The sequence below is a fragment of the Oncorhynchus keta genome, chromosome 10 (genome assembly GCF_023373465.1).
Source record: "Oncorhynchus keta strain PuntledgeMale-10-30-2019 chromosome 10, Oket_V2, whole genome shotgun sequence".
Classification (NCBI taxonomy): domain Eukaryota; kingdom Metazoa; phylum Chordata; class Actinopteri; order Salmoniformes; family Salmonidae; genus Oncorhynchus; species Oncorhynchus keta.
In genome coordinates this window covers 8,029,371-8,041,160 of record NC_068430.1, presented here as the reverse complement: position 1 = coordinate 8,041,160, position 11,790 = coordinate 8,029,371, and positions in this window count along the sequence as shown.

Genomic DNA, 11,790 nt, shown 5'->3' with positions numbered 1-11,790 from the left:
AAACAAGATGTTACACCATCCTGAAACAAGATGTTACACCATCCTGAAACAAGATGTTCCACCATCCTGAAACAAGATGCTACACCACCCTGAAACAAGGTGTTACACCACCCTGAAACAAGATGTTATACCATCCTGAAACAAGATGTTACACCATCCTGAAACAATATGTTACACCATCCTGAAACAAGATGTTACACCACCCTGAAACAAGATGTTACACCATCCTGAAACAAGGTGTTACGTCATCCTGAAACAAGATGTTACACCATCCTGAAACAAGATGTTACGTAATCCTGAAACAAGATGTTACACCACCCTGAAACAAGATGTTACACCATCCTGAAACAAGATGTTACACCATCCTGAAACAAGATGTTACACTATCCTGAAACAATATGTTACACCATCCTGAAACAAGATGTTACACCACCCTGAAACAATATGTTACACCATCCTGAGACAAGATGTTACACCACCCTGAAACAAGATGTTACACCCTCCTGAAACAAGATGTTACACCACCCTGAAACAAGATGTTACACCATCCTGAAACAAGATGTTACACCATCCTGAAACAAGATGTTACACCATCCTGAAACATGATGTTACACCATCTTGAAACAAGATGTTACACCACCCTGAAACAAGATGTTATACCACCCTGAAACAAGATGTTCCACCACCCTGAAACAAGATGTTACACCACCCTGAAACAAGATGTTACATCATCCTGAAACAAGATGTTACACCATCCTGAAACAAGATGTTGCACCATCCTGAAACAAGATGTTACACCATCCTGAAACAAGATGTTACACCATCCTGAAACAAGATGTTTTACCATTCTGAAACAAGATGTTACACCATCCTGAAACAAGATGTTATACCATCCTGAAACAAGATGTTACACCATCCTGAAACAAGATGTTTTACCATTCTGAAAAAGATGTTACACCATCCTGAAAGAAGATGTTATACCATCCTGAAACAAGATGTTACACCATCCTGAAACAAGATGTTACGTTCTCCTGAAACAAGATGTTACACCATTCTGAAACAAGATGTTACGTCATCCTGAAACAAGATGTTACACCATCCTGAAACAATATGTTCCACCATCCTGAAACAAGATGCAACACCACCCTGAAACAAGGTGTTACACCACCCTGAAACAAGCTGTTATACCATCCTGAAACAAGATGTTACACCATCCTGAAACAATATGTTCCACCATCCTGAAACAAGATGCAACACCACCCTGAAACAAGGTGTTACACCACCCTGAAACAAGATTTACACAATCCTGAAACAAGATGTTACACCATCCTGAAACATGATGTTACACCATCCTGAAACAAGATGTTACACCATCCTGAAACAAGGTGTTACATCATCCTGAAACCCTGAAACAAGATGTTACACCATCCTGAAACAAGATGTTACACCATCCTGAAACATGATGTTACACCATCCTGAAACAAGATGTTACACCATCCTGAAACATGATGTTACACCATCCTGAAACAAGATGTTACACCACCCTGAAACAAGATGTTACACCACCCTGAAACAAGATGTTATACCATCCTGAAACAAGATGTTACACCATTCTGAAACAAGATGTTACGTCATCCTGAAACAAGATGTTACACCATTCTGAAACAAGATGCTACGTCATCCTGAAACAAGATGTTACCCCACCCTGAAACAAGATGTTACACCATCCTGAAACAAGATGTTACCCCACCCTGAAACAAGATGTTACACCATCCTGAAACAAGATGTTACGTCATCCTGAAACAAGATGGTACACCATCCTGAAACAAGATGTTACACCATCCTGAAACATGATGTTACACCATCCTGAAACAAGATGTTACACCACCCTGAAACAAGATGTTACACCACCCTGAAAAAAGATGTTATACCATCCTGAAACAAGATGTTACACCATTCTGAAACAAGATGTTACGTCATCCTGAAACAAGATGTTACACCATCCTGAAACAAGATGTTACACCATCCTGAAACAATATGTTTTACCATTCTGAAACAAGATGTTACACCATCCTGAAACAAGATGTTATACCATCCTGAAACAAGATGTTACACCATCCTGAAACAAGATGTTACGCCATCCTGAAACAAGATGTTACACCATTCTGAAACAAGATGTTACGTCATCCTGAAACAAGATGTTACACCATCCTGAAACAAGATGTTACACCATCCTGAAACAAGATGTTCCACCATCCTGAAACAAGATGTTACGTCATCCTGAAACAAGATGTTACACCATCCTGAAACAAGATGTTACACCATCCTGAAACAAGATGCTACACCACCCTGAAACAAGGTGTTACACCACCCTGAAACAAGATGTTATACCATCCTGAAACAAGATGTTACACCATCCTGAAACAATATGTTACACCATCCTGAAACAATATGTTACACCACCCTGAAACAAGATGTTACACCATCCTGAAACAAGGTGTTACGTCATCCTGAAACAAGATGTTACACCATCCTGAAACAAGATGTTACGTCATCCTGAAACAAGATGTTACACCACCCTGAAACAAGATGTTACACCATCCTGAAACAAGATGTTACACCATCCTGAAACAAGATGTTACACCAGCCTGAAACAATATGTTACACCATCCTGAAACAAGATGTTACACCACCCTGAAACAATATGTTACACCATCCTGAGACAAGATGTTACACCACCCTGAAACAAGATGTTACACCCTCCTGAAACAAGATGTTACACCAACCTGAAACAAGATGTTACACCATCCTGAAACAAGATGTTACACCATCCTGAAACAAGATGTTACACCATCCTGAAACAAGATGTTACACCATCCTGAAACATGATGTTACACCATCTTGAAACAAGATGTTACACCACCCTGAAACAAGATGTTATACCACCCTGAAACAAGATGTTCCACCACCCTGAAACAAGATGTTACACCACCCTGAAACAAGATGTTACATCATCCTGAAACAAGATGTTACACCACCCTGAAACAAGATGTTACACCATCCTGAAACAAGATGTTATACCATCCTGAAACAAGATGTTACACCATCCTGAAACAAGATGTTTTACCATTCTGAAAAAAGATGTTACACCATCCTGAAACAAGATGTTATACCATCCTGAAACAAGATGTTACACCATCCTGAAACAAGATGTTACGTTCTCCTGAAACAAGATGTTACACCATTCTGAAACAAGATGTTACGTCATCCTGAAACAAGATGTTACGTTCTCCTGAAACAAGATGTTACACCATTCTGAAACAAGATGTTACGTCATCCTGAAACAAGATGTTACACCACCCTGAAACAAGATGTTACACCATCCTGAAACAAGATGTTACACCACCCTGAAACAAGATGTTATACCATCCTGAAACAAGATGTTACACCATCCTGAAACAAGATGTTACGTCATCCTGAAACAAGATGTTACACCATTCTGAAACAAGATGTTACGTCATCCTGAAACAAGATGTTATACCATCCTGAAACAAGATGTTACACCATCCTGAAACAAGATGTTACACCATCCTGAAACAAGATGTTACACCATCCTGAAACAAGATGTTACACCATCCTGAAACAAGATGTTACACCATCCTGAGACAAGATGTTACATCATCCTGAAACAAGATGTTCCACCACCCTGAAACAAGATGTTACACCATCCTGGAACAAGATGTTACACCATCCTGAAACAATATGTTCCACCACCCTGAAACAAGATGTTACACCATCCTGAAACAAGATGTTACACCACCCTGAAACAAGATGTTACACCATCCTGAAACAAGATGTTACACCACCCTGAAACAAGATGTTACACCATCCTGAAACAAGATGTTACACCACCATGAAACAAGATGTTACACCACCCTGAAACAAGGTGTTACACCACCCTGAAACAACATGTTACACCATCCTGAGACAAGATGTTACACCATCCTGAAACAAGATGTTACACCATCCTGAGACAAGATGTTACACCATCCTGAAACAAGATGTTACACCATCCTGAGACAAGATGTTACACCACCCTGAAACAAGATTTTACACCCTCCTGAAACAAGATGTTACACCACCCTGAAACAAGATTTTACACCATCCTGAAACAAGATGTTTTACCATTCTGAAACAAGATGTTACACCATCCTGAAATAAGATGTTATACCATCCTGAAACAAGATGTTACACCATCCTGAAACAAGATGTTACACCATCCTGGAACAATATGTTACACCATCCTGAAACATGATGTTACACCATCCTGAAACAAGATGTTATACCACCCTGAAACAAGATGTTACACCACCCTGAAACAAGATGTTACACCATCCTGAAACAAGGTGTTACACCATTCTGAAACAAGATGTTACGTCATCCTGAAACAAGATGTTACACCATCCTGAAACAATATGCTACACCACCCTGAAACAAGATGTTACACCCTCCTGTAACAAGATGTTACACCCTCCTGAAACAAGATGTTACCCCATCCTGAAACAAGATGTTACACCATCCTGAAACAAGATGTTACACCATCCTGAAACAAGATGTTACACCATCCTGAAACACGATGTTACACCCTCCTGAAACAAGATGTTACCCCATCCTGAAACAAGATGTTACCCCACCCTGAAACAAGATGTTACACCACCCTGAAACAAGATGTTACACCACCCTGAAACAAGATGTTACACCATCCTGAAACAAGATGTTACGTCATCCTGAAACAAGATGTTACACCACCCTGAAACAAGATGTTACACCATCCTGAAACAAGATGTTACACCATCCTGAAACAAGATGTTACACCATCCTGAAACAATATGTTACACCATCCTGAAACAAGATGTTACACCACCCTGAAACAATATGTTACACCATCCTGAGACAAGATGTTACACCACCCTGAAACAAGATGTTACACCCTCCTGAAACAAGGTGTTACACCACCCTGAAACAAGATGTTACACCATCCTGAAACAAGATGTTACACCATCCTGAAACAAGATGTTACACCATCCTGAAACAAGATGTTACACCATCCTGAAACATGATGTTACACCATCTTGAAACAAGATGTTACACCACCCTGAAACAAGATGTTATACCACCCTGAAACAAGATGTTCCACCACCCTGAAACAAGATGTTACACCATCCTGAAACAAGATGTTACATCATCCTGAAACAAGATGTTACACCACCCTGAAACAAGATGTTGCACCATCCTGAAACAAGATGTTACACCATCCTGAAACAAGATGTTACACCATCCTGAAACAAGATGTTTTACCATTCTGAAACAAGATGTTACACCATCCTGAAACAAGATGTTATACCATCCTGAAACAAGATGTTACACCATCCTGAAACAAGATGTTTTACCATTCTGAAAAAGATGTTACACCATCCTGAAACAAGATGTTATACCATCCTGAAACAAGATGTTACACCATCCTGAAACAAGATGTTACACCTCCTGAAACAAGATGTTACACCATTCTGAAACAAGATTTACGTCATCCTGAAACAAGATGTTACACCATCCTGAAACAATATGTTCCACCATCCTGAAACAAGGTGTTACACCACCCTGAAACAAGATGTTATACCATCCTGAAACAAGATGTTACACCATCCTGAAACAATATGTTCCACCATCCTGAAACAAGATGCAACACCACCCTGAAACAAGGTGTTACACCACGCTGAAACAAGATTTACACAATCCTGAAACAAGATGTTACACCATCCTGAAACAAGGTGTTACATCATCCTGAAACCCTGAAACAAGATGTTACACCATCCTGTAACAAGATGTTACACCATCCTGAAACAAGGTGTTACATCATCCTGAAACCCTGAAACAAGATGTTACACCCTCCTGAAACAAGATGTTACATCATCCTGAAACCCTGTAACAAGATGTTACACCCTCCTGAAACAAGATGTTACCCCATCATGAAAGAAGACGTTACACCATCCTGAAACAAGATGTTACACCATCCTGAAACAAGATGTTACATCATCCTGAAACCCTGAAACAAGATGTTACACCCTACTGAAACAAGATGTTACATCATCCTGAAACCCTGTAACAAGATGTTACACCCTCCTGAAACAAGATGTTACACCATCCTGAGACAAGATGTTACACCACCCTGAAACAAGATTTTACACCCTCCTGAAACAAGATATTACACCACCCTGAAACAAGATTTTACACCATCCTGAAACAAGATGTTTTACCATTCTGAAACAAGATGTTACACCATCCTGAAATAAGATGTTATACCATCCTGAAACAAGATGTTACACCATCCTGAAACAAGATGTTACACCATCCTGGAACAATATGTTACACCATCCTGAAACATGATGTTACACCATCCTGAAACAAGATGTTATACCACCCTGAAACAAGATGTTACACCACCCCTGAAACAAGATGTTACACCATCCTGAAACAAGGTGTTACACCATTCTGAAACAAGATGTTACGTCATCCTGAAACAAGATGTTACACCATCCTGAAACAATATGCTACACCACCCTGAAACAAGATGTTACACCCTCCTGTAACAAGATGTTACACCCTCCTGAAACAAGATGTTACCCCATCCTGAAACAAGATGTTACACCATCCTGAAACAAGATGTTACACCATCCTGAAACAAGATGTTACACCATCCTGAAACACGATGTTACACCCTCCTGAAACAAGATGTTACCCCATCCTGAAACAAGATGTTACCCCACCCTGAAACAAGATGTTACACCACCCTGAAACAAGATGTTACACCACCCTGAAACAAGATGTTACACCATCCTGAAACAAGATGTTACGTCATCCTGAAACAAGATGTTACACCACCCTGAAACAAGATGTTACACCATCCTGAAACAAGATGTTACACCATCCTGAAACAAGATGTTACACCATCCTGAAACAATATGTTACACCATCCTGAAACAAGATGTTACACCACCCTGAAACAATATGTTACACCATCCTGAGACAAGATGTTACACCACCCTGAAACAAGATGTTACACCATCCTGAAACAAGATGTTACACCATCCTGAAACATGATGTTACACCATCTTGAAACAAGATGTTACACCACCCTGAAACAAGATGTTATACCACCCTGAAACAAGATGTTCCACCACCCTGAAACAAGATGTTACACCACCCTGAAACAAGATGTTACATCATCCTGAAACAAGATGTTACACCACCCTGAAACAAGATGTTGCACCATCCTGAAACAAGATGTTACACCATCCGGAAACAAGATGTTACACCATCCTGAAACAAGATGTTTTACCATTCTGAAACAAGATGTTACACCATCCTGAAACAAGATGTTATACCATCCTGAAACAAGATGTTACACCATCCTGAAACAAGATGTTTTACCATTCTGAAAACAGATGTTACACCATCCTGAAACAAGATGTTATACCATCCTGAAACAAGATGTTACACCATCCTGAAACAAGATGTTACGTTCTCCTGAAACAAGATGTTACACCATTCTGAAACAAGATGTTACGTCATCCTGAAACAAGATGTTACACCATCCTGAAACAATATGTTCCACCATCCTGAAACAAGGTGTTACACCACCCTGAAACAAGATGTTATACCATCCTGAAACAAGATGTTACACCATCCTGAAACAATATGTTCCACCATCCTGAAACAAGATGCAACACCACCCTGAAACAAGGTGTTACACCACGCTGAAACAAGATTTACACAATCCTGAAACAAGATGTTACACCATCCTGAAACAAGGTGTTACATCATCCTGAAACCCTGAAACAAGATGTTACACCATCCTGTAACAAGATGTTACACCATCCTGAAACAAGGTGTTACATCATCCTGAAACCCTGAAACAAGATGTTACACCCTCCTGAAACAAGATGTTACATCATCCTGAAACCCTGTAACAAGATGTTACACCCTCCTGAAACAAGATGTTACCCCATCATGAAAGAAGACGTTACACCATCCTGAAACAAGATGTTACACCATCCTGAAACAAGATGTTACATCATCCTGAAACCCTGAAACAAGATGTTACACCCTACTGAAACAAGATGTTACATCATCCTGAAACCCTGTAACAAGATGTTACACCCTCCTGAAACAAGATGTTACACCACCCTGAAACAAGATGTTACACCATCCTGAAACAAGATGTTACACCACCCTGAAACAAGATGTTATACCATCCTGAAACAAGATGTTACACCATCCTGAAACAAGATGTTACGTCATCCTGAAACAAGATGTTACACCATTCTGAAACAAGATGTTACGTCATCCTGAAACAAGATGTTATACCATCCTGAAACAAGATGTTACACCATCCTGAAACAAGATGTTACACCATCCTGAAACAAGATGTTACACCACCCTGAAACAAGATGTTACACCATCCTGAAACAAGATGTTACACCACCCTGAAACAAGATGTTATACCATCCTGAAACAAGATGTTACACCATCCTGAAACAAGATGTTACGTCATCCTGAAACAAGATGTTACACCATTCTGAAACAAGATGTTACGTCATCCTGAAACAAGATGTTATACCATCCTGAAACAAGATGTTACACCATCCTGAAACAAGATGTTACACCATCCTGAAACAAGATGTTACACCATCCTGAAACAAGATGTTACACCATCCTGAAACAAGATGTTACACCATCCTGAGACAAGATGTTACATCATCCTGAAACAAGATGTTCCACCACCCTGAAACAAGATGTTACACCATCCTGGAACAAGATGTTACACCATCCTGAAACAATATGTTCCACCACCCTGAAAAAGATGTTACACCATCCTGAAACAAGATGTTACACCACCCTGAAACAAGATGTTACACCATCCTGAAACAAGATGTTACACCACCCTGAAACAAGATGTTACACCATCCTGAAACAAGATGTTACACCACCATGAAACAAGATGTTACACCACCCTGAAACAAGGTGTTACACCACCCTGAAACAAGATGTTACACCATCCTGAGACAAGATGTTACACCATCCTGAAACAAGATGTTACACCATCCTGAAATAAGATGTTATACCATCCTGAAACAAGATGTTACACCATCCTGAAACAAGATGTTACACCATCCTGGAACAATATGTTACACCATCCTGAAACATGATGTTACACCATCCTGAAACAAGATGTTATACCACCCTGAAACAAGATGTTACACCACCCTGAAACAAGATGTTACACCATCCTGAAACAAGGTGTTACACCATTCTGAAACAAGATGTTACGTCATCCTGAAACAAGATGTTACACCATCCTGAAACAAGATGTTACACCATCCTGAAACAAGATGTTACGTCATCCTGAAACAAGATGTTACACCATTCTGAAACAAGATGTTACGTCATCCTGAAACAAGATGTTATACCATCCTGAAACAAGATGTTACACCATCCTGAAACAAGATGTTACACCATCCTGAAACAAGATGTTACACCATCCTGAAACAAGATGTTACACCATCCTGAAACAAGATGTTACACCATCCTGAGACAAGATGTTACATCATCCTGAAACAAGATGTTCCACCACCCTGAAACAAGATGTTACACCATCCTGGAACAAGATGTTACACCATCCTGAAACAATATGTTCCACCACCCTGAAACAAGATGTTACACCATCCTGAAACAAGATGTTACACCACCCTGAAACAAGATGTTACACCATCCTGAAACAAGATGTTACACCACCCTGAAACAAGATGTTACACCATCCTGAAACAAGATGTTACACCACCATGAAACAAGATGTTACACCATCCTGAAACAATATGCTACACCACCCTGAAACAAGATGTTACACCCTCCTGTAACAAGATGTTACACCCTCCTGAAACAAGATGTTACCCCATCCTGAAACAAGATGTTACACCATCCTGAAACAAGATGTTACACCATCCTGAAACAAGATGTTACACCATCCTGAAACACGATGTTACACCCTCCTGAAACAAGATGTTACCCCATCCTGAAACAAGATGTTACCCCACCCTGAAACAAGATGTTACACCACCCTGAAACAAGATGTTACACCACCCTGAAACAAGATGTTACACCATCCTGAAACAAGATGTTACGTCATCCTGAAACAAGATGTTACACCACCCTGAAACAAGATGTTACACCATCCTGAAACAAGATGTTACACCATCCTGAAACAAGATGTTACACCATCCTGAAACAATATGTTACACCATCCTGAAACAAGATGTTACACCACCCTGAAACAATATGTTACACCATCCTGAGACAAGATGTTACACCACCCTGAAACAAGATGTTACACCATCCTGAAACAAGATGTTACACCATCCTGAAACATGATGTTACACCATCTTGAAACAAGATGTTACACCACCCTGAAACAAGATGTTATACCACCCTGAAACAAGATGTTCCACCACCCTGAAACAAGATGTTACACCACCCTGAAACAAGATGTTACATCATCCTGAAACAAGATGTTACACCACCCTGAAACAAGATGTTGCACCATCCTGAAACAAGATGTTACACCATCCTGAAACAAGATGTTACACCATCCTGAAACAAGATGTTTTACCATTCTGAAACAAGATGTTACACCATCCTGAAACAAGATGTTATACCATCCTGAAACAAGATGTTACACCATCCTGAAACAAGATGTTTTACCATTCTGAAAAAAGATGTTACACCATCCTGAAACAAGATGTTATACCATCCTGAAACAAGATGTTACACCATCCTGAAACAAGATGTTACGTTCTCCTGAAACAAGATGTTACACCATTCTGAAACAAGATGTTACGTCATCCTGAAACAAGATGTTACGTTCTCCTGAAACAAGATGTTACACCATTCTGAAACAAGATGTTACGTCATCCTGAAACAAGATGTTACACCACCCTGAAACAAGATGTTACACCATCCTGAAACAAGATGTTACACCATCCTGAAACAAGATGTTACACCATCCTGAAACAATATGTTACACCATCCTGAAACAAGATGTTACACCACCCTGAAACAATATGTTACACCATCCTGAGACAAGATGTTACACCACCCTGAAACAAGATGTTACACCATCCTGAAACAAGATGTTACACCATCCTGAAACATGATGTTACACCATCTTGAAACAAGATGTTACACCACCCTGAAACAAGATGTTATACCACCCTGAAACAAGATGTTCCACCACCCTGAAACAAGATGTTACACCACCCTGAAACAAGATGTTACATCATCCTGAAACAAGATGTTACACCACCCTGAAACAAGATGTTGCACCATCCTGAAACAAGATGTTACACCATCCGGAAACAAGATGTTACACCATCCTGAAACAAGATGTTTTACCATTCTGAAACAAGATGTTACACCATCCTGAAACAAGATGTTATACCATCCTGAAACAAGATGTTACACCATCCTGAAACAAGATGTTTTACCATTCTGAAAACAGATGTTACACCATCCTGAAACAAGATGTTATACCATCCTGAAACAAGATGTTACACCATCCTGAAACAAGATGTTACGTTCTCCTGAAACAAGATGTTACACCATTCTGAAACAAGATGTTACGTCATCCTGAAACAAGATGTTACACCATCCTGAAACAATATGTTCCACCATCCTGAA